Source organism: Aethalodelphis obliquidens, unplaced genomic scaffold (genome assembly GCF_003676395.1).
Source record: "Aethalodelphis obliquidens isolate GAN/ISIS:26980383/991018 unplaced genomic scaffold, ASM367639v1 scaffold133, whole genome shotgun sequence".
NCBI classification, from domain to species: Eukaryota; Metazoa; Chordata; class Mammalia; order Artiodactyla; family Delphinidae; genus Aethalodelphis; species Aethalodelphis obliquidens.
In genome coordinates, this window is record NW_020838077.1 from 709,145 (window position 1) to 733,351 (window position 24,207).

Here is a 24,207-nt window from a genome sequence, read left to right on the forward strand (position 1 = left end):
ATAATATTTTAGATATACTGAATTAAATAAAATGTTATTAACTTCACTTGTTTCTTTTTACTTTTTTCAATGTGACTACTAGAAAATTTAAAATTATATATGTGGTTGGCATTTGTGCCTCATATTATATTGGGCAGTGCTTCCCAATTTACCGTGCTTTTGCTTATATCAGGAATGTACAAGACCCCACTTGGAATCCAGTTTGCTTCCGTCACAACGTAATGATTTACCAGGGACAATGGACATGATCCTAGTTATGCTTTACACCAAGACGCAGAGGCAAATTAAAGCCAGCCCAATTTCCCCACCCCACACATTTCTCTCCCTCATTGAGACCTGTCACTTTTCTGTTTCCTATTCCTTATTCTGGCAGTCAGATGAATCTATTGGACAAACTGAGAGACAAGTTCTTCCCGACAAATGGTGTCCTTCCAAGTTCAATATCTACTTCATGGGATTTCTGTGAACATGAACAAAACTCTCCTATGGTCAGAAGCGGGCAAAAAGGAGATGAGATACCAATCACCTCACCTAGATTTCTAAGCATTTCCCGGGATTTCTAAGGAAGTTCAAGGAACATTATACTAGAGTCCAAGATTAGTCTAGCTTAATACACCTTTTTTTCTGGGAATACCGTTAATGAGTTCCCAATCTTCAAATCACAATAAGCCCTTTTACATTCTCACTCTACATACTGTCTCTCTTTTCCATAATAATAAAACCCCTCCCAATCACAGATTGCTGCAGAGTTGCCATCTTAGTGATCACTGTAGTTGCCAAATATCTCCACAAGACTCCAGCTTAAATTTTCTTAAACAGGCATCTTAATCATGTTCAAACCCAAGCTACTACTCGTTCCAAGCTCTATCTAACACCCACAAAGCAAAAACACAACAGACTGCCAAGAGGTATAAGGGGATTCATTCTTCTCCGCACACATTCCACAATCGAAACCCCCACCCCAACCCCCTTCTCCTGTCTACTTGGGCGAAGGTATGAAACATTTAGGATTAATCTGCTTGCCTCTGGCAGTTCATAGCACAGAACAGGGACTTTTTTTTTTGTTTTTAAACGTTAGGAAAGAAAATGCTCATTTTTCGCCCGAACAGGGACTTGAACCCTGGACCCTCAGATTAAAAGTCTGATGCTCTACCGACTGAGCTACCCGGGCCCGCAAGAAAAACCTTCTCTTACAGCCTATTAAAGGTAAGTTCGTTAGGTTGGTTTCAATTTTCAGTTCTCAAAGCGTTAAAAAATAAGTCGTCGGCACAAGTACCTCACATACTCAAGCCAAAAGCAGCCGGCGGATCTCACTTCTACACTAACTAGCTGCCACCACAACAGGCAACACGTTTGAAACAATTTGACTTCCCTCAAAAATCCAGCGCTCTGAGGAGCTACCTCAGCTATTGAAAGAGCCCCACGATGCTCTCAAAAGCCAACAGTTTGGGTAAAAATGAGGGGGATCTTCTTGTGGGACAAAAGTTTGCTGCTCACTTCCCTAAAATCACGGAAAGCCAACATTTTCTTGTACCTATAGGATGCAAAGAAGAGAGGTGGAGCTTGGACACGTCCTTCCTACCCATCTACCCAAATCCTATTCATGTTTAGAGATTCATATTCAAGCCCTCTTCGCCCTACTTCGCTAACTCCAACCTCGCCTCCTCCCTCTTCCCATTCACGCACTGCTTCGCCTTTCCGCTCTGGTCCACTCTGCCAGCTCCTGCGTGAGATCTTCCCAATAACTCAGTCCACTCCATCCAGGTTCCGGGTGGTTGACACTCCAGTCAGGGTTTCCCAAACCTGCCAGATTTTGAGTCTGCGGAGCTTTCTAATAGTATAAATTACTGTCCGGCCTCTTCTAAATATGCTTTCGGACTTCATCCAAAATTCATATCTGGATTACCTGTCGGACAAAATACGCGGAAAGTGGTTTTGCGTCTGACTGCCTGAGGTGTGAGATGCTCTCTAGGCATACAAAGTGCTAGTTCCTTTCCCAGCCCACACATTTCCCCGCTCTCTCACATTCCGGAGAGAATTCCGTCCGAAAGAGGTTGTGTATTGTTTCCTCCTCCCTCTTCCCTCCTTCTGTCTTTCAAAACAGAACCTCAGTAAGGAAAGCAGTTGCCGGGTCCCGACCGAGTTGCCCTAGGTTTGCTAGACACTCTCTGTCGCTCTGCATTTCTTGGTAGGTTTTGTAAATTCTTTCCGCTCTGTCATCTCTTTCCTTCCGGAAGGACCTAAATCCCCCTCTATCCGCCCCGTCCCTACCACCCTTCCGCAATACTTTACGCTGAGGATTTCCCTGGTGGCGCAGTGGTTAAGAATTCACCTACATAAAGCTAGGGACTAAGGGTTTGAGTCCTGGTCCAGGAAGATCCCCGATGCCGCGGAACAACTAAACTCGAGTACCACAATTAGCCTGTGCTCTAAAGCCCGCGAGCCACAACTATGGGGCCCACATGCTACAAATACTGGAGCCAGAAATACTTGACTTTTCTATAAAATACTTAACTTTTCTTCTTTGTATTCTTCTGCATTACCTCTGTGGTCTTTTAGGCAGCTTTGGAGGCAGAGGAGGATGAAGTTGGGGGAAAGGAAGAATTTGAAGACAAGAAAAATGCCCCATTCCTGGGACTTTCCTTGGTGATGGAATGGAAATACCTTCCTGAGAGCTAGCTGTGGAGCAGACTTTGAAGCAAGCTGAGAGAAGTAGGGAAGATACCCGAAGCAGAAACAAAGAGCCGCAAGGTCCGAAATCAATCTAAAGCCAGCCATTCTTTTGTTTTCCTGCAATGCATACCAATGACTCCTAATTCTCCAATTCCAATGTGTCTTTTTCAGTCCGTGTGCTACTCTCATCTCAGGCGCCTTCTCTTCCATAGCCATGTGAAAATCCAGGTCTCTAGATGCAAGCTATCTGCTGAATTATAGACTCAGGTATGACCTTGCTTACCAGACATCTTCATCATCATGAAGTTGCTTCCTACACATTTCAAATTCATCTCATGTTCAAACAGTGCCAGAACCAGTGATTGTCTGTGGCAGACACTTACCCCTTTTCCTTTAGTAGCTGAAGGTTTTCTGTCTTCTCTTTCCATCTGGACCTAAATTTCCAGAGGTAACTTTCTGAGTTCCCTTCTTTGTACTCACTCCCCTGAATTTTTTGCTAGGTCTCTGGCAGTCAGGAGCAGCGGAGGTACAGTCCCCTGCTGTGATGATGTGGGAAACCGGTGGTACCATGGAGATGACCAGAGAAGGAGTGACAAATCCCAAGGTCCAAGCTGAAGCCACTTGAGGCACACTGACCATCAGGGAGCCAAAGGTGAACCTTAGAGGTCTTAGGTATTAGTTATTTTCTTTCCCTGGGAAAAGTGCCCAGAATATGGATTCCCTTGGGGGCTACAGTGTCTACAGTCCCAGTGCTCTTCAGAGACTTTCTGTCTTTCATGATTCTGCCCACTGCCTTCATTCATCTGAGACTGCATGGAGGCTCCATGTCTAATCCAGTGAGTATGAAGAGGAAGAGAGAGAAGATGCATCAGGGTTCCTGGCACGGAAAACACCAAGGGCAAGATTTTGTTCTCTGCCAGGAGCTGCTAGGAGCCACTGGAAGGAAAGTAAAGAGGACAACAGATAGCTCACTCAAAAAGGAATTTAAAAGCAGTCTCTACTTGGCATCCGCCCTAAAATAGACACTGCCTTGTAAAAGCATTTCTCAACTGGGAGGGTCCAAAAACGATGCCCTTGGATGTCTGTGCTTTAGGGGTTTACAGCAGCTGCTGGGTAAACTGGGCATCCTAAGGTCCAGTGTCTGTGGAGTCCTGTCTTCTCATCTTCCACTGTGAGTTGCTAATCCTACCCTCTCAGCCCTCTTAGCCTTTGAGAGGCTAAATGGAAATCTTTTTTGTTTGTACACATGAACCAGCTTCCCTCCCTCTGCAAAATTCAGCTTTTGCATTATTCTACTCTTTTGATATACAAACTAGCAACCAAAAAAAAAAAACTGAAAATGGAACTGATTTTGATATATTCACCTAATGCACAATTATGTATAGCAACAAAGTTGTTGTATAATTTTAATTAGCTCTTTGTTTATACCAATAGTGTTTATTTTAGGAAACACAAGAAATTTATGCATCCGTCTGTTTTTATCCCTCCCTCTTCATCTCCCCAACCCTGCACACACTACCCCTTTGGTTGCATCTCAGAAATCTTTGGTGTGATGTTAAATCATGTATTCCACTTTATGACTTTATTTAAAATTCTAAAAACAAGAAACTGGAATTCCGTGGGCAAATGTAGGAAATGTAGAAGGGAAGACATTTTAATTCATTACTCGCCAATATCCTTGCAGCTTTATTTCAGCCAGGAGTGTGTGTATGGGGTTGGGTGTTTTCTACTACCTGGTCTGTGAAAATCTCCAATGAGACCCAATTTATCATCTGCCAAAATCCAGCTTCTAACAAAAATTTTTAATGCCTTAAGCCTAATTTCCACCCAAATCAAACTATTCCTGCCAGCTAATAGCTTCCAACCCTGAAACTTCCAATTATGTTCCCAATGTTCACGTTGACAGTCTCATCATTCCTTAGCACTGCTATTTGGGTTGTTCAGTGTTCTCTCAGTCACTCACTCAGAAAGATTTGGGACCCACTTCCCCCACCTCAACTGCTTGCGTCCAGTAATGGATGGAGGGGTGGAGGGAAAGGAGGTGGGGATGAGAAGGGGGAGGCAGGGGAGGCAGGTGAAAGCTTTTCTCTTGTCTGTTAGATGATGCAGATCTGACTGCTCATACAACGAAAAGAACTAAAAGAATAGGGCCGTTTCTCTTCCCCTTTATTCTGTCCTTTTTCTGTTCTGTCTTTATTTGCATATGCCAGTTGTGGTGGGAGGCTTCTTGCTTTGGAAGTGAAATGTCTGATGGGAATGTCTTTCTTTTCCTTTCTTCCCTTCTTCCCTCCTTCCCTCCCTCCCTTCCTTCCTTCCTTCCTTCCTTCCAGTCTTCCTCTCTTTCTCTCTCCTTCTTCTTGTCTTTATTTTGCTGTTGCCCCGCCCTGGGAGGTGATAAGCCAGAGGCAGCAAAAATGGGAAAACTATAAAAGCAATCCACTGCCCTTCTTTTCGCAGAGGATATGAGAAAAGGGGTTGATAAAACTTAAGTGGAGGTGCCAGGGATTGAACCAGGGACCTCGTACATGCAAAGCACGCGCTCTACCACTGAGCTACACCCCCATACCTCTACCTTTTTCTAGCTATTTCATAAAATATTATTTCTCCGTCTTTTTTTTTTTTTTTTTTTTTTTGTAAGCTAAGAGTTCTCTGGAGAAAGTCTATCAGGTTAAATTACACTATTTCTGAAATTACTAAACTGGATACAGTCTAGTGGCTTCTCCCTGGCCTGCAGTTATTTAATTAACCCAGGAACAGTTGAAAGAATAATGCTTTCTAAGAGATAATTGACTGAGAATGTCTTACTTTTTTCTTTTTCTCTCTTTCTGTTCTTTTTCCTTCATGTTCCTCAATAATACTACCAATGGAATTGATTGCTCAAGATTGATGTTGTGAATCTGCCATGTTTGTCATTTTGGGTTCAGGAAATCCTGAATGAGCCAGATCTTTCTTTTTTGTTTCCTTCAATTAAATGTTCCTTGGGAAGACAGACATCACCAATGATGATGAGGCCCTTAGAGTGGAAAGGGATCAGGAGCAAATGGGTATGAAGTTAACTGTGCTATGAGCAAGAAAAAGTGAGTTAGGGAATATAAAGAGGAAAGTGGGAAACGTTTGTGCCAACATGGTTTAAGAGAGTAAAAGAAAAGGGCAGGAACAAAGGTGCTAGAAACCAAACCCAGTACTTCATTTTGTACACTCTACTCTCACATAATCCAAGAAATTCGGAAAAATACCTGTCCCCACTGATTTCCATTATTTGCTACTGGTTCTCCAAGAATAAGTCTAGAAATGAAAAGCAAGGATTTAGAAATTTTAGATCTTGTAAATTGCTTTCACTCCCAAGTTCATGATCAGAGGACTTGACTCATTTTAATAGTGTGTAGATCTAATGGGGTGCTGTCCAATTGCTTGGTGTATAGAATGTGGAGAGGGCAGCATACTAGAACGGGAGAGACAACACTTTATTCAACTTAGGCTTTCAGCTGGCACACTTACACATAAAGGTAGGTTAACAAGAGAAAAACAGAGCTTATTAATGTGTGCAACAGGCATCACACAGAAGAAACCTAAACAAAAAGTAACTCAAAGTGGTGGCTTAGCACCGCGGCTAATGAAATATATTCAACAAAGAACAGTAAATTTGTAGACAAATGACAGGATCGAGGAATGCAGTTTTCGTCTTCCAAGGGCAGAAAACTGTGGGAAATTAAATATATGGGAAGAAACTAGTGGAGTAAGATTTGTTTGCAGATTCCTCTGGTGCATCTCTGGGCTGATAAGAGTTTGTCTCCAGTAAAAGGAGAATTTATATCCTGCCTTTGGGTGGATATGGGAGGGTAGAGAGAGCTTTCCTGTGTGTGTGTGGTTTTTTTTTTTTTTTTTTTTTTGCATCTTAATTAACTTCAGCTCAAAATAATTTTCATGTCAAAGAGGCATATTTTGCATGACATAATCTGGTTTCATATATAGTCATGTGCAGAGGGAGCATGTTACAGTGTGTGATATATTAGAGCTAATTTGTCACGTCAACTCAAAAGTGCATGAAGATCTGAGAAATTATGAGTATGTCTTTCTATATCTTATCATACTTAAATCCTTTTAAGTTGCTTTTTAAATTTACAGTTTGATGTCATTATTTTAAAAAGCCATTTAAAATTACATTATTTCTACTTAAACTAATTTACTGAATGCTAAACTAGATGTATTTCACTTTATTTTATTTTATTTTTTGGCGGCGCCGCGCAGCTTGCAGGATCTTAATTTCCCAACCAGGGATTTAACCCACGCCCTCAGCAGTGAAAGCGCGGAGTCCTAACCACGGGACCGCCAGGGAATTCCCATATTTCACTCCCCCCCCCCCCCCCCCCCCCGCAAAATAAGGAGGTAGCTCAATATGAAGAGGATAGAAGTGATTCCAAAAACCGAAGGCCAGTTTTAGGCAGAAATACGAACACTCACAAGGAGCTGGTCTCATCACGCAGAATGAGAAACACTCGCCTGCGATTGGAGGTGCCGGGGATTGAACCCGGGGCCTCGAGCATGCTAAGCACGCGCTGAGCTACACCCCCTTACTCTTTTTGCTCGTGGAATAAAATTTAATAGCAATATCTAACTGCCTTGTGTTTCCAGAACCTGAAATTGTTAGTACAAAAATCCCTTATGTACGATTCCGTTATTTCTGAAATTCCTTTATTGCATTCCCTTTCCAGTCTACATGAAGAGAAAGGCATCTTCATGCTAGGCAGAAAGGTACATTCCTAGGATCTATTCACACTTGTCAACCTACAAAAGGTGAATAGAAGAAGGAAAAGAAGAGCCTAGAATCAGTGACACTCAAGGAACAACTGGGAGAACTAGCCCCACAACTTAATTTCTTCATACAGATCCCCATTGTAAGAATTTGCTGTCACCTAGAATATCATTCTGTGTCAGAATGTAAGAAAGTGCTTAAAGATGATAGTAAGCTCAACAGATTACAGTAGCTTCGAGACAATCTTGGAAACACTGAGCATTAAAATGAATAAGAAACAATAAAGGAATACAAAGTAATGGATGAAATAAGACTGCTAGACCAGAGAGTTGACTGAAATACTAGGTCTGAGTGAGGAGATAGCCAGCGTCAAAGGATCCTCAACTTTGCTCTGAGGATGGTAAGAATGACTCTGTTGTCTGTTACACAACATGGGGACTTCAAAAGTTCAGTCTGAATTGAGAGGCCAGTGGCTCAAACAGATTACTCAGACACTTGTTGAATTAAAGTTCTAAAATCACATGTACTTTGGCTAGAGTAAGGTTCCATAAGTTCATTGAGGGTTCATTCATAGAAAAATCTAGAGCCATTTTGTGACCTTCAGTGATGCCTAAAGGATTAGTGGGCTAGAAGACATAAGAAACCCCCAAACCCTTGAAATAAGGCAATTATAGCTTTCTCTCTAGATTTTTGTCGTGGCTCCATTACTTGAATAGGCAGGAAGCTCTGGGAGCAGCATTTTTTCCCCAGCACACACCAGGCACTTATCGCTAGCTTATCACCTTCTAGAATACGGTGGAGGAAAAGCTAAGGAAACAAAAATGTGACTCATGTTTTTAGTAGGATGATGTTTCCTTTAACTGAAATTATCTGTAAGTCCCATGTTCTTCACTATAGAAAATGTACATTGCTTCCCCGACCCTCACCAAACTTGAGGAATTGGGAATGGGTCTTTCCACTTTTTATTTTTCTTATTTATGCCCTTTAATTTATTGATTTCAAACTTTTCCCAAATCTAAGAGCCAGTGCACTTGAACTGAATGAAGAAGCCTCTTCCCAGTGAGTGATAGATGATGAGCATCACTTACTGCCAGGTGGTGGAGAGTTTGAGTTTTGAGGCATTGAAACTTGTTGGGTTTCCCAAGGGAAACTTGAAATCCTGCTCACAGAACTCTAGGTTGAGTTCTGACTGTGGTCAATGTGACACATTTATTTTTTCAAACTTTCAAAATAAAAAACAGTGCTTGTTTAATGTAGCTGGAGGTAACAAGTGGATAATAGTAATAACAATGGGTTACATTAAATGATTATATCACCTCCTTGATAAACAGACTCCCTAAGAGGTGAAGTAATTAGTTGGCCACTAGTTCACAGCCAACATGTAACAGGGCAAATTTCAAAGCTAAGCAGATTTCCTAGAACACCTGCTCCACATCCTTCTTTACAGTCAGGAATCCTGAAGTCAAAAGACAGATAGAATGACTTTTGGATTCATTTCCGTTTGAAAATGTCATTATCACTCACAGGGAAAGGGATGGCCCTACATAATTTCTTAATGTTGAGCAGCTCTCAATGCTGTGGGGAAATGAGAAAGAAGGGAATGAATTCATAAATATGTACCACGAAATAAAACACCTTAAATGCAGCAATATGGCCTGCAAACCCTACTATGACATTTTGTAGGGGACGCTACAGCTCTGGTTCTGGACGCCTCAAGGAACGGAGGACACAAAGACAGGAGAGAGGAAAACAAAGTATTTCTGAGAGTGAGGCATTATAGCATCTCTTTCAAATGGAATTTTCTCTGCAATAAAGAGAATGCCAAGGAGTTTGCGACTAGGACAATATCTACCAAATAAATCAGTTGAATACGTGTCCACTAGCTAGACCTGTAGATTCGGGTAGCTCACTAGGTAAATTTCAGAATTTTTAATCTGGGGAAACAAAGTTTGAATCCCTAGGGGTTCAGGTTCCATGTGTTTACATTTATTCTCCAGTTATTTCTAATCGGCAAAAGGCTACTGAAGTCTTGCCTACTTGACGTTCTGAATATTTACAATGGACTCTTCTACCCTAGTGGCTGGTAAACTATTGCGTTCGAGCTAAGAATGGTTTTGGAAAGTTTCATGGATGTGCATGTCATCCTTGCGCAGAGGTCATGGGAATTTTCTCTGTATCTTTCCAGTTTTAGTATAAGTGTTGCCGAAAGGAGTACCGTTTTTTATTTTTAAAGGTGAAAAATAAAACAAAAAATAGTATTGGGTGACATGTGAAGTTTATATGAAATTTAAATTTCGGTGTCCATATATAAAGTTTTATTCGAATACAGCCACTTCATTTACACGCCGTCTATGGCTACTTTAGGGCTATCACGGAGAGTAATTGCAACAGAGACAGCACGTGGCACCCCTTCCCCTTCCCACTGCTGCTGTGCGCACTACGCATTGCAGCGACTCAGTGATCTTTCCTCAAGTTTTTCAGTGTCCTGTGCATCTCTGAACCATAACATTTTATTGTTATTACTTTTATTAGTAGTGCTTGCACATCATGTGAAAACAAAACAAAAAGTGTGAACTGTGGCGCAACACTGTTTTTATTGTGCAATTAGGCTTTAGCATGCTAAAGGAACTCAACATTCGTGGGCATCATCCGAGTGAATAGGTACCGGTCCACGGCCTGTTAGGTACCAGGCCGCACAGCAGGAGGTGAGCGGCGGACGAGCGAGCGAAGCTTCATCTGCCGCTGCTCGTCGCTCCCCACCGCTCCCCACCGCTCCCCACTGCTCTCTATCGCTCGCATTACCGCCTGAACCATCCACACCCCTGTCCGTGGAAAAATTGTCTTCCACGAAACCGGTCCCTGGTGTCAAAAATGTTGGGGGCTGCTGCATTACGACGTTCCTTATTAATGCGCAGAAAGGAAACTCACCCCTGGGATCAACTAAAACTCTTAGTGTGCCGAAACCCGGGATCGAACCAAGGACCTTTAGATCTTCAGTCTAACGCTCTCCCAACTGAGCTATTTCGGCTACCTGAAAACCCCCTATTCCTGACATTTCTTTTTTAATATTTAGATTGTTTTCAACTTCCGTTTTAGACGTTTTCAGATTCCTTAAGCGTGGCTGCCTAATTGTCCAATATACTTGCCTATCTGGAAAGACCTGGAATCTATACCTTCCACGTATGCCAGTTGCATCCAATTCCTGGCAGTATTGGATGAACACGTAAAGGTGGGAGAATTTGAAAAGAGGTAATAATGAGGGATTCAATAGAAAGCCTTTCCGCTCCTCTACATCCTGTCAGTTGACCCAGATACAGCTCAGAATCTAAAGGAAACTAAAGAAAATATTATTGGGGGGGGTCCCTTATTTTTCTCTTCTTTTCATTCTTTCATCTCTCACAATCTCCAAAAATGCTGAGAAATGGAGTCCAATGATGCTGTGAATTTGCTAAAAGAATACCGTATACATAAATATTACCAGACTAAACTCTTGAGACGATATTCCCAACTGACAGGGAAGCAACTTTCACAAAATTTAGAAAATTTGAAACGGCATATCTCATCATAACAGAATTTCTTCACAAAAATTCCTTCAAAAATGAAAATGAAACTACAACCAAATCAGATTTTGATTGGCTCCTTCGTTAGCCAGGCAAGGAAATCATTTAGCATTGTGATGTAATAAACAGTGCACAGCACCATTTCATATTCAAGTATAAATAGAATATATGAGCAGGGCCTACACACATGAGTAATTTGCATGAGAAAGTAGCTTATGTTCCCATGGCTCCTACACTTGATACAATCCTCCATTCGTCAATCTACCTCTATAGCTTCATAGGGAGTTCCTACAACTAAAGAAGAAGAAGAAAAAAGAACCAGACTTGGTTTATAGGTGGTTCTGCTCATATACTGGTGAGCAGAGGTGAGCAGCTCTGAGGAGGTGAGCACTTTTCTCAACTCTGGGAGCTGCTAAACCACTGTAAAGAATAATTAATGTTATTCTGTAGCAGTTCTCAGCAAAGAGACTCCTAAGTGGAGGTGCCGGGGATTGAACCCGGGGCCTCGTGCATGCTAAGCACGCGCTCTACCACTGAGCTACACCCCCGATGTTGGGGGCTTATTTCATTCATATTAGAAATCAGTGAGGATTTGGTGAGTCTCGCAAAACCACCAATTGTTCTGTGAATTAATTTAACGAGCTCTAGCGGGTGCACTCCACCCAAAGTGCACTCCACTCACAAAGGTGAGCAGCTTCCATAGTACCTGAATGTTGGTGGTGAAGGTAAACCCTCTCAGTGGGCGTTACTTCAAGCAGGGCACGTGACTGTTCATTTTGCTTGTAGAGTAGGGATCTACACTAATTTATGAGAGGTGGCTAATAGTTTGGCTGGTAATTAGGAGCTTGGAAGGAAAATTATTGAAAAAGTGGTGACAGAGAGGTCTGGGAAAGAGGCGGGTAGTTAGAATTGCCCAAATGTGCAGTCTAAGGATATTTGTTTCCATGTGAATGCCCTCCAGAGAACAACCTCCTCAGAGGCGATCTAATAGGCAGTTGGACACGATGACCCATTCTGTTGATGTCTGGAAGCTTCTCTTTAGCCACCATTCTACTTGCCCAGTGAGCTCATGGACAAACTGGCCATGATGACAGGAACAGAGGTCATACACAGGTTCAGCAACATGCACCTCTATGCACCGAAATGATGTAGTTCAAACCACTGCTAAGTGACTAAACTACCAATATCACAGACAAACTTTGAGCCCTCACAAGCTATCATTCCATGGGGGAAGCAGCTAAACCCCTGGTGTCAGGTTCATTATATTTGACCAATTATGTATTAAGGGGACAGTGTATATCTCACTGGAATAAATACTTAACCTGGATGTGGATTTTCCTTCACCTCCCACAATGCTTCTGCCAAAACCACCAACCATGGATTTACTGAATGTCATATTCAACAGCATCCACAGCATTGTTTCTGAGACAAGAAGCCAGTTTATAGCAAATAAAATTTGGCAGTGGGCTAATGTTCTGGAATTCACTGGCCTCACCATAAGCCCCTAACCCTGAAGCAGATGGCCTGATAGGATGGTGGAATGACCTTTTGAATACTTGGTTATTGTATGAGCTGAGAGACAATACTTTGGAGCGGGGAGGGGGGGCTGTGTAATGATATCCAGGATATGGTGAATATTCTTAATCAGTGACTAATAATGGGAATGTGTGTCTCTCTCATCAGGACTCATGGATGCACGAATCAGAGAGAGGAAGTGGTCTTTTCACTGTTATGGCTAACAGACACAGGGGCATTTTGCTTCCTGTCTAATCCACTGATAACTTTTATTTGGACTCCAAAGTCTTTAGGTGATTTTTCTGGTGTCTCTTTGTGATTGGAATTTATGAATAAAAGGCATTATTTTATTTAAAAAGATAAAAACAGTGTGGAAAGGGGGCTTATTGAGTGATGTCAAGGAAAGTTTGACAGCCTAAAATCCCTAATTTCCCTAAATCAGTACTCTGATGAATTCACTTTAGGAACTGAAGGGAGGAATGTGTGGTCAGCTAATTTGTGTAAATTACTGAGAGGGGAATAATTCCTCACAACAAAAATCTGACCTCCTTTCATAATCCCAATAAGGATACGTAACTCCTCATGACAAAAATCTGACCTCTTTTCATAATCTCAATAAGGATGGGTGACACTATTTTGGTTGAATCAGAACACTTGTGGATTCACTTAACCACCTGCAACCTTTCTGCACTTTTCTCAACCCTGGGAGCTGCTGAACCACTGTAAAGAATAATCAATGTTATTCTCTAGCGGTTCCCAACAAAGAGACCCCAAAGTGGAAGTGCTGGGGATTGAACCCGGGGCCTCGTGCATGCTAAGCACGCGCTCTACCACTGAGCTACACCCCCGATGCTGGTGGCCTATTTCATTCATATTAGAAATTAGTGAGGATTTGGTGAGTCTCGCAAAATCACCAATTGTTTTGTGAATTAACTTAACAAGGTCTAGCGGGTGCACTCCACCCAAAGTAAATGTCTTAACACCAGATTACTTGCTCAGAAAGACTGATGATCCATTGTTCCCTACTTCTGCTGACTATAGAAGATAATCATGCTTGGAGGTAGAAGAGTAGACAAGCACAGAGAAGGGATCATCACTGGGCAGATTTGCTTCTCCTTAGCCCACAGCTATTGCATTGACCAAGGCACAGTTGAAAGAATAATGCCTTCTTAAAGATAATTGACCGAGAATGTCTTACTTTTTTTCTTCTTTCTGTTCTTTTTCTTTCATGCTCCTCAGTGGTACTGCCAGTGGCACTGAGTCCTCAAACCTGATGATGTGAATCTGTTGTGTTTGTTGCCTCAGGTTCAAGAGATCCTACATGAGCCAGATTTTTCTTTTTTGTTTCTTTCAACCAAATGTTCGTTGGGAAGACAGACTTCAACAGTGATGAGGCCATTGGAGTGGAGTAAAGGGTTATGAATTTAACTTTGCTATTGAGCAGGAAAAGGTAAGGTAATATAGAGAGGAAAGTGGGAAAAGTCTGTGCAAGCATGGTTTAAGAGAGTGAAATAGGACAGTAATGGAGGTGCTAGAAATGAAAGGTTGCATCAAAGATGCTGGCTTGGAAATGCTGGATGAACATATGGCAAAATTAAGTTAAATGAAGCGATTTAGTATCCATATCAAGGAATATCAAGAAAGAAGTTATTGATTTAGAGAAGAATTGGATTGTCAAACCTGAATCTTTATGACCCTATTCTTTCATCTGCTTTCAGTTTTCACTACTCTAATCTGAGTGGTGAACTTATCCTTCATTTAAGAATGCTTAATACTATCTCCTGGACATTCCAGACAAATTTGGACATTCCAGACAAAGGGCAAAACTCTACCAGTGATGGCATGTCAGCTACAGGGATGTTTTGTCAGTAAGGAAAATGAGAAGGCTCAAGTAATTGTTAAAATGTCCAGGGATGTTCATCTCTTTCCCTCATGTCACTGGTTAATTAAGCAGTGAAATCAAGATACGAAATGTCACATAAATTCTCACACATATATATCATACATATAGCACTGACACACACACAATAAAGAGATTATTCTTTTATGTGTCATTTCACAGTGACTAAACCTCACAATACTCCCCAATGCACACACACACATAAAACCTCAAAGTAAAATGAAATTAAAAGTGTGATGCTGAGTAGCAAGTATATTGGAATTTCTTATCCTGCAACTTTCCTAGATTTTTCCAAGTAAACTTTATATTTTTATTTTAAAACTGTAAATGAAATCACAACCAAAATAGGTCAGTTAACAAAGCACAGTTGTTGGATTATGATAGTTCCATTTGGATTCCAAAGGTTTGATATAAAATTCCTGTAAGAAAATGAGATGTATTAAGAAACCTGGGAGACTGGCTAGTTTTGATGTCACTCCCATGATTACATATGTGTTGTCTGTGCATGTGTTCAAAACAGAATAACAGCAAAAACCCCTAATCATTGATAACAATGACGGCATTTGGACTGGAGAAGCCTGAGCCGGAGGCTAAATTCTGCAGTGAAGGGGAAGGAAATGATGATGAGAGATGACAGGACTAGGGGAAAATAGAGCGTCAGAAGATAGTATATTAGGAAGGTTTGCCTATCAGAGGAAAGAACCTCCAGAAAGGACCTCTAAGCAGCAACTGGCATCTGTACCAGAAGGAAAAAAAAAGTCTTTAATACAATTCACTTACACTGTAGATTTCAAGACGGTGATCCTACAACATATGTTTGGCTGAATCACCAGATGTTAAGGATGGGTAGACATAGTGGGTCTCAAATCTGAGTGGAAGGAGCGTCTTCTTGGGAGACCGTGACTTTGATGCTATGTCAAGCACAGTGGCACGGAATAGCTTGGCGGAGCGCTTCTTGCAAGAGACATTTACGTTGGGTGGAGTGCGCTCCCTAGAGCGCATGTAAGTTAATTCATGGAACAATTTCTAGTATGAATGAAATCGGACGACTTTGTCGGGGGTGTAGCTCAGTGGTAGAGCGCGTGCTTAGCATGCACGAGGCCCCGGGTTCAATCCCCGGCACCTCCACTTGGGCATCTCTCTTTATTGGGAACCGCGGCAAGCAAACCAGGAGTGGCTTAGGCTTTCCGAGTGAGAGAATATCCAAGTTTCCTGCCTTGTCCTGGTGCCACAATCTTCTTTGTCACTGTGGAATACAACGATGCTCGTGCTGAGTTACTCAAACCGTTTATTCAGGTTTTTATTAGCCATTTGCTCTCTAGCCATTTTGAACAATCACAGCTGTGCCGTGGGATACACACAGCATAAGGGATGCCTGCCCCTACCCTTACTATTCTTAGGTATTGTGTGATGACTTCTGAAGTAGCCAAAGTGAAGCCAGGTACTTCTGATCCTCATGTGTCTTTGGTGGAAATAGCATTGGGTTTAAAGCAAAGATCCACAGGAGAGAAACAGAGGAAGTCTGTTCAAACTATTGCTCTTCAGACTCCCGCTGGGAGAATTGTAGAATACAAGCAGTAAAGGAGAACACTGAAAATGTCCTAAAAGATATCTAGAAGAAAACTGGGTTTGCGAGGACTGACTTCTGCGTATGAGTAAGAAACAAGAATGTAAGGACTAAAGAACCTGCTCTCAGAGACTGAAACGGTCGACTTTCAGGTCGAAAGTTTGATGCGCTATCCGAGGTACTGACACTTGTATTCTTGGACATCTATTCAAAAGTATTTGTTTGTTGTCCGGCTTACCTTTCTTTCTCATTTGTCCCTAACATTCCAAGCCCAATGCGCTAAAAATCAGTTGCTGCCTCAGATACGTAAGCCCAAAGACACCGGCAGACCCTGCTACGCTCAACATTGCTCCCACTACGGTCACACGGGAATCCAGATGTGGCTTTCCAGCTGCTCTTTATAAAGCTATCAATTCCAGCAGTACTGCACCGCAAACAAAAATTCAACCACACGAGCGCCCTACAAAGTGCTCAACTTGTTTAACCCGCGAGGAAAAGAGCAACTAGTAGCTCTCAGACTACGATAACTGGAACAAAACAAACTGGATTCTTGTGGGACATAACGTTTTCACCTACTTCGCTTAGAATAATGGAGCTTCTCTTGCGGTGGACCTGTAGAAATGCAGAAGAGATAAAGACCTTGGATACATCCACATACTCCCTCATCCAAATATTACTCGTGTTTAATTCTCATTCCCAAACTTTCTTCTAGCGTCTCGTTCTCCTGTCCTCCTTGGCTGCTTCTCCCACTCAACTGTCTTCCCCTCCCCACAGGATACTCTCCGCTCTTCATCCCCTCTCTTCTCCGTCCCCCTTCAACTCTCCCTTTCTCAGCATTAGTCTAGGAACAACCGAACCTTGCTGACCTTTCAGAGTCATTAGTCACATGTCAACTAATACTCTTTTTTGTTTTATTTTTTCAACCTTTTAACGTTCCCAAACCATTCTTAGCTCGCAGGCAATAATTTACCAACCACAAAGTATAGGGTCTCAGAACTTGTAAATACTCAAACTTTAAGAACAGGCAAGCTTTCAGTAGCCTTTTGCCAGTTAGAAATAACTGGAGAATAAATTCGAACAGAAGGACCTGAGCCCCTAGGGATTCAAACTTTGTTTCCCCGGTTTAAAAGCTCCAAAAGTTTACCTAGTGAGCTACCCAAATCTATAAATCTAGTTACTGGATATACATTCAGCTAACTCATTTGGTAGATATTATCCTAGTTGCAAATCTCCTTTGCATTCTCTTTATTGCAGAGAAAATTCCACTTGAAAGTGATACTGTAATCACTAGCTCTCAGGATTACTTTGTTTTCCTCCTTCTTTTCTGTCTTCCATTCCTTTAGGTGTCCAAAACCAGAGCTGTAGCGTCCCCTACAAAATGTCACAGCAGGGTTTGCAGACCATATTGCTGGACTTAAGGTATTTTATTTCCTGGTGAGTATTATGAGTTCATTCGTTTCTCTCTTCCCAATTTCCCCAAAGAATTGAAAACTGCTCAACATTATATGATTATGTGGCACCACTTCTTTCCCTATGAGTGATAATGACATTTTCAAAGAGGAATAAATCCAAAAGCCACTAATCTCAAGTGGTCTTTTGACTTCAGAATTTCCATCTCTAAAGAAAAGACCTGGAGTAGGTGTTCTAAAGCAAATCTGCCTGGCATTGAAACTTGCCCTGTTACGTGTTGGCTGTGAACTGGTGGCCAAGTAATTACTTCATCTCTTAGGGAGTCTGTTTATCAAGGAGGTGATATAATCATTTAATGTAACCCATTGTTATTACTATTATCTGCTTCTTACCCTTAGCTACATTAAACAAGCACCTTTTTTTTTTTATTTTGAAAGTATGAAAAAATAAATGTGTCATATTGGCCACAGTCTGAACTCAACCTAGGGTTCTGTGAGCAGGATTTCAACTTGCCCTTGGGAAACCCACCAAGTTTCAATGCTCAAAACTCAAACTTTCCTACACCTGGCAGTAAGTGATGCTCATTATCTATCACACAGTGGGAAAAGGCATCTTGATTCAGTTCAAGTGCACTTGTTCCTAGATTTGGGAAAAGTTTGAAACCAATAAATTAAAGGGCATTAAACAAGAAAAAAGTGGAAATACCCATCCCAATTCCTCTAGTTTGAGGGGTAAAACAATGTATGTTCTCTATAGCGAAGAACATCGAACTTTGAGGTAATTTCAACTAAAGGAAACATCATCCTACTAAAAACATGGGCCACATTTTTGTTCTCTCAACTTTTCTCCCACCATATTCTAGAAGGCAGAGAAGCTGATATCAGTTCCTGGTGTGCTCTGGAAAAAAAAGTTGCTCTTCCCAGAGCTTCCTGCCTATTCAAACAATGGAGCCATGACAGAAATCAAGAGATAATTGCCCTATTTTCAAGATTTTGTGGTTTCTTGTGTCGTCTAGCTCGCCAGTCTTTTAGGCAACATTGATGATCACAAAATGGCTCTAGATTATTCTATGAATGAACTCACAATGAATGTATGGAGTCTCACTCTAGCCAAAATACATGAGATTTTAGAACTTTAATTCAACAAGTGTCTGAGTAATCTGTTTGAACCACTGGCCTCTCAATTCAAACTGAAGTTCTGGAAGTCCTCAAGTTCTTTGACAGACACCATAACCATTCCTACCATCCTCAGAGAAAAAGTTGGGGATCCTTTGATGCTGGCCACCTCCTCACTCACACCCAGTAAACCAGTCAATAATCTTGTCTAGGAAGAAGTTGTTCAAATTTCTAAATTATCAATGATTTGTAAAATAAAAATCTTACCGGCACTTTCCAGTTTACAGGCCATATTTTTTCCTCCCTAGTTACTTTCTACATTTCTCTAAATTTGTAACCTTAAAAGCAATACTGAGGTTTCTTTTTTAATGTTGTAAGGAACCTTCCTTAAATCAACAATATCCCTACAGTAGAACAGAATAAACCACTGCAAGTCAATAGATGTTACTCTGGTTTCTAGCTCTTCGTATTCCTGTTGAGCCAAGAGCTCCGTGTCAGGAGGGTAAATGCATGGACAAGATTCTCCAGAACAAAGCTGGGTTGTACTAGTCTTGGCTCATATCTAAGTAAGGGAAACAAAGAAATAAACAAAAAACTACCAGGCTCTAAAACAAGACCTAAATCCTGAACCATCAAATTGAAAGTTTAATTTTCCATCAAATTATCCAGGATTAAAGACATTTTGTTATGAAAACCTCTGCAATTCAAAGAATTTAGGTTTCTGCCTAACCTATATTTTTTATCCTTTCTTTTGCTTTATAAACCCAATGTGCTAACAAATAGTCACTCCAGACAAATCTTAGGTACAGAAGCTCAAAAGTGTCAGCAGATTCCATTTCTAAAACAAAAGGGTCTCCTCACAGCTACAATGGGGTCGAGAAAATGTGGTTTCTTGCTGCTCTCTTTAGAGCCACAAATACCAGTGACTATTTGCCAAAACCAAAAACTCAACTGCACGCATGCCCTCCTATGTACTGTTTGTCTTGTTTTGAAAGAAAGAGCAGTGAGACGTTCTGCAAACCTTGACATGTTTAGAAAAAACAAGCCAAGTATTACGTGGAACAAACACTTTCAGGCTACTTCACTTAGGTTAAAGGGAACTTGTTTCCTGTTTACCTAAAGGAAGAGTCAAAGAGAATGCACCCACCAAAATCCTATGCCAACACGAAGTGTTCTTCACCTTCCCTCCTCCACATTTGGGTCAGATATTGTAAATTCATTCCCATCTCCCCATCAAGGTCTAAACTTCCAGAGGTAGCACACACAGTACTATGGTTTAAGTCACTATGCATTATCTTTTATGTCTTTCTGGCAGCATTTTGGCACAATGAGGAAGGAAGGTCTAAAAAGGAGGAATATTTAAAACTTTTTTTGGAGATAATTTCAAACATAAAATACAGTTGCAAATCTATCTTATATATCCAGATTCATCTATTGTAACATTTTGCCACATTCATTGGTTCTCTTGCTCTCTCTCTTGCTCTCTCTCTCCACACATAGATTTTTTCCTAAGCCATTTGACAGTGTTGGCAAACATATCCTTTTACCCCAACATACTTCATTGTATCCTTTCAGGGCACTCCCTTATGTAAGCACAGTAAAATTGTCAAATGTAGAGAATTTAATATTGATACAAAACTATACCCCTCATACACAAATTTTGCTAATTGTCCCGATACTAGCCTTTACTCCATTTTTTTTTTTCCAAATCCAGGACCTCTCCAGGGTGACACATTTCATTTATGTTAATGTATTTTTAGACTCCTTTAATTTGGGACCATTTCTCAACTTTTCTTTGTCTTTCATGATATTTTCGTTCATTGACATTTTTAAAGAGCATGTTACAGTTGGTTTGTATAATGTGTTTCAATTTCGGTTTGACTGCCTGATTAGATTCAGATGATGATGCATTTTGGTCAGAATACAATAGGAGTGTTGCTGTGTCCTTCTCAGTTTATCTCATCAGAGGTACATGATGTCAGTGTCCCCATTATGATGAAGGTTATCTGATAATTTGGGGTAAGGTTTTCTCTGCTGAGTTTTTTAATGGTCAAGTTACCATTTTCATAAGAAATATGTGAGGATAAATACACTTTGATAAATACATCTTTCTTTATCAAACTGTCACCCATAGCTTGGGCACTGATTGATGAATTTTGCCTGAATCAATCATCACAGGACAGTGGAAAATGATGATGCTGTCATTTCTTCCACACAATAATTGGCATACTACGTAGGGTAAACTTTCTTTTCCTTCCTTTCTTCCTTTCTTTCTCTCTCTTTCCTTTTTTCTTTCTTTCTCTTTCCCTTTCTTATCAGTATGAACTCAAGTATTCTTATTTTATCCATCCAGACTATATTCTTTTTGTTTATTACTCATTTTAATGCTCAGTGTTTCCAAGATTTGACTCATAAATACTGCGCTCAATTATCTTTGAGTATATTCTTACATACTAGCTCAGAAAGATATTCTAGGCTCATCTTGTACTTTTTCTGTCCCAGCCCTCTGGTGACAACAAGTTCTTCCAGGAGCTTTGGTTCCTTCTAGTGGAAATCTGTATTAAGAAATTAAGATATGGGACTAGCTCCTCTCATTGTTCTTTGAGTGTCATTGATTCTAGGCTCTTCTGGGAGACAGGGTCAGGAAAGGCTCTTCTTTGCCTTCCTCTATTCAAGTTTTGTGTAGCCGGGTCTTTGGGGGTAGGTTGACAAGTGTGAATCAGTCCTAGGAACGGTGACTTTCTGCCTAGCATGAAGTTGCTTTTCTCCTCATGTCACCGCGAAAGAGAATGAAAGAAAGGAGTTTCAGAAATAATGGTGTTGTGCATAAAGGATTTTTGTGCTAACAATTTCAAGTTCACAAAAAAAAAAAAAAAGCAATGCAGATAGATATTGCCATTAAATTTTCTTCAGCCAAGTTAGTAAAAGTGTAAGGGGGTGTAGCTCAGTGGTAGAGTGTGTGCTTAGCATGCACAAGGCCCCAGGTTCGATCCCTGGCACCTCCAGCTGGAATATCTTACATCTCGTTCAGCGTTTCTTTGGTCCTTGGCTTTCTTCTTATTCCCTGGTTTTCTTACATGTTGAAACTTCTTCGTCACTCATAATTCATGCTGATTTGCTCAAACTTATTTGTCCACCTTTAAAAGCCATCCACTCTAGTCACTGAGCAGTCACTCCTATGTTGGCTAAAGTCTGTACTACACAAAAATTAACTACTGGGGAAAATTAGAGTTCTGAGAGCAGGAAAATCACTTTGACCATGGTCCCACCTCACCTTTCATCAAACTAGCATCAGGAATCAGTTCAATGGGGTTTTTCCTGGATTTGGAGAAAGTTTAAAATGAAGAGGCTAGAAAATCTGAAGTCAACCTGCTCTAGTACTTTGGGGAACAAAGTTCCTTCTCTGGCATGAAGAGCACAGGATTCTCCGGTAGTGAGACGTAGGACAGACTGGCTGCATAATTTGCTGGTCACAAGGCTCTCTGAAATGCACTGGTCACAGACACATGAGGCTGGCCATGATGACAGCTATAGAAGAGAACGTTCCAGCCAAAGAAGCAAGCCACTCTCTTGAGTCCTTGCCCTCTCTTAAAAGCTTGAGAGTGGATGTTCACCAGTGCCAGGTTTGAGCTGAGAAGGCAGGAGATACTCATTCACCACACAGACTTGCTGTCCTGTCCTGTCCTGTTTGGATCCCAAAGGAAAGAAGTAAAAAGAGTATAGGAAAACTTCTTTTCTCCTTCTACTTGTTCTGAACTCTCACTCTGGGTATGCTTGGGAGAGCATCACCTCTTGAAAAGGCTGCTAAAGGAGATACACAGCTGGAGTCCTAAGCACTTTTGGAAACATCAAAGAACACAGATTTAGGACACTGGTCTCCAGAGATTTGGGATAGTTGCTTGGTACTTGTGGGATGATTCCACCTTTTCCTACAAGTAGTTTTAACTTCGTGATCCTATTAATAACAATGATTTTGATGAATCAACATGAATTTGATTATACAATCCAGTTTATGAAGTAAAAAAGTTTTTGTGTCTCACCTAAACCAGGGAAAAATGTAGAGGGAGACCTGAATGCAAAGCAAGAGGTTTGAGGGAAAGAGAAAGGCTATTCTTGGTCACAGAAGAGGTGAATGGTTTGATTTATGTTAGTTTACTGTTTGTTGCAAACAATTGGTCACTTTCAAGAAGCCAAGTCACATAAAGTGATTGGCCATTGTAAAAGTTTCATTTCAGCAGTTTGGGAACATTGCATCTCTCTTACCTGATAAATTTGGCTGACTAGACGTGCAAAATCTCCAGTAGTTCTCTGAAATTAACCTACATGCACTCTAGGGGGCGCACTCCACCCAAGGTAAATGTCTCGTAAAAGAAGCGCCCCACCAAGCTACTTCGAGCCATTGTGAAGTCGAGGTCTCCACGGAAGACACTCCTTCCACTCTGTCAGAGAGACTTGAGACCCACTACGTCTGCCCATCCCTTGTATCTGGTGATTCAGCCAAACATGTTCTAGGATCATGTTCTTGAAATCTACAGTATAATTGAATTGTATTAAAGACATTTTTCCTGCCGGTAGAGGAGTCAGTTGCAGCTTACAGATCCTCCCTGGAGCGTCCTCAGATACGCATACCTTCCTAACATACCTAACATACCTTCCTCTGGCGCTCTATTTTCCCCTGTTCCTGTCACTTCCCCATCGTCATTTCCTTCCCCTTCACTGCAGAATTTAGTCTCTGGCTCAGGCTTCTCAACCTTAATTGCCCTCAGTATCATCAATGATTTCAGCGTTTTAGCTGTTGTTCTGTTTTGAATACACACACACATAATCATGAGGGTGCCCGCAAAATAAGCTGGTTTCCCAGATTTTAAATATATCCCCTTTTCTTATAAAGAAAATTTTACTTTTGTTTTGTTTTTTCCAACCTTGGAATCCAAATGGAACTATCATAATCAACTCTGCTTTGTTAACTGATCTATTCTGGTTGTGATTTAATTTACAGATTTAAATATGAAAATCTAAAGTTTACTTGGAAAAATCTAGGAATGCTGGAGGGTAAGAAATTTCAACACACTACTTAGCAACACGTTTTAGCTGCTTCGCGGCATGTGGGATCTTCCCGGATGGGGGCACGAACCCGTACTCCCTGCATGGGCAGGCGGACTCTCAACCACTGCGCCACCAGGGAAGCCCAGCAACACATTTTTCATTCATTCCTACTTTGAGATTTTCTTTGTGTGTCTGTGCATTGGGGGGAGGGGTGCATATTGTTACGGTCAGTCACAAGACACTGTGAAATGACCCATAAAGGAAGAACTTCTCTACTGTGTGTGTGTCAATGTGCTATGTATGGTGTATATGTATGAGACTCTATTTGACATTAGGCGATCTTTATTTCACTGCTTTATTAACCTGGTGACATGAGGAAAATACCTGAACATCACTGGACATTTTAATAACTACCCAAGCCTTCTCATTTTCCTTACTGACAAAATACCCTTGCAACTGGCATACCATCACTGGTAGAGTTTTGCCTTGTCTGGAATGTCCATATGTTAAGGGCTCCAGAAAGAACAATATTAAGCATTCTTAAATGAAGGATTAGTTCACCACTGAGATTAGAATACTGAAAACTGAAAGGAGAAGAAAAGTAAGGTCATAAAGATTCAGGTATGACAATCAATTTCTTCTTAATGTCGAAACTTCTTTCTTGATAT

At 41.1% G+C, this 24,207-nt stretch overlaps 8 non-coding genes across 8 annotated transcripts; 2 read left to right on the plus strand and 6 right to left on the minus strand.

Annotated features, from left to right (window-relative positions):
• Positions 1–1,098: 1,098 nt before the first annotated feature.
• Positions 1,099–1,171, minus strand: TRNAK-UUU (transfer RNA lysine (anticodon UUU)). The gene has a single exon. It is a non-coding gene; the product is annotated as a tRNA-Lys (tRNA).
• Positions 1,172–5,163: 3,992 nt separating this feature from the next.
• Positions 5,164–5,235, minus strand: TRNAA-UGC (transfer RNA alanine (anticodon UGC)). Its single transcript has one exon. It is a non-coding gene; the product is annotated as a tRNA-Ala (tRNA).
• Positions 5,236–9,534: 4,299 nt separating this feature from the next.
• Positions 9,535–9,641, minus strand: LOC113616264 (U6 spliceosomal RNA). Its single transcript, XR_003431260.1, has one exon. It is a non-coding gene; the product is annotated as a U6 spliceosomal RNA (small nuclear RNA).
• A 740-nt stretch (positions 9,642–10,381) lies between these two features.
• TRNAF-GAA (transfer RNA phenylalanine (anticodon GAA)) lies at positions 10,382–10,454 on the minus strand. Its single transcript has one exon. It is a non-coding gene; the product is annotated as a tRNA-Phe (tRNA).
• A 1,008-nt stretch (positions 10,455–11,462) lies between these two features.
• Positions 11,463–11,534, minus strand: TRNAA-AGC (transfer RNA alanine (anticodon AGC)). The gene has a single exon. It is a non-coding gene; the product is annotated as a tRNA-Ala (tRNA).
• Positions 11,535–13,277: 1,743 nt separating this feature from the next.
• Positions 13,278–13,349, minus strand: TRNAA-AGC (transfer RNA alanine (anticodon AGC)). Its single transcript has one exon. It is a non-coding gene; the product is annotated as a tRNA-Ala (tRNA).
• Positions 13,350–15,457: 2,108 nt separating this feature from the next.
• TRNAA-AGC (transfer RNA alanine (anticodon AGC)) lies at positions 15,458–15,529 on the plus strand. The gene has a single exon. It is a non-coding gene; the product is annotated as a tRNA-Ala (tRNA).
• Positions 15,530–21,426: 5,897 nt separating this feature from the next.
• On the plus strand, positions 21,427–21,498 carry TRNAA-AGC (transfer RNA alanine (anticodon AGC)). The gene has a single exon. It is a non-coding gene; the product is annotated as a tRNA-Ala (tRNA).
• The last annotated feature ends 2,709 nt before the right edge of the window (positions 21,499–24,207 follow it).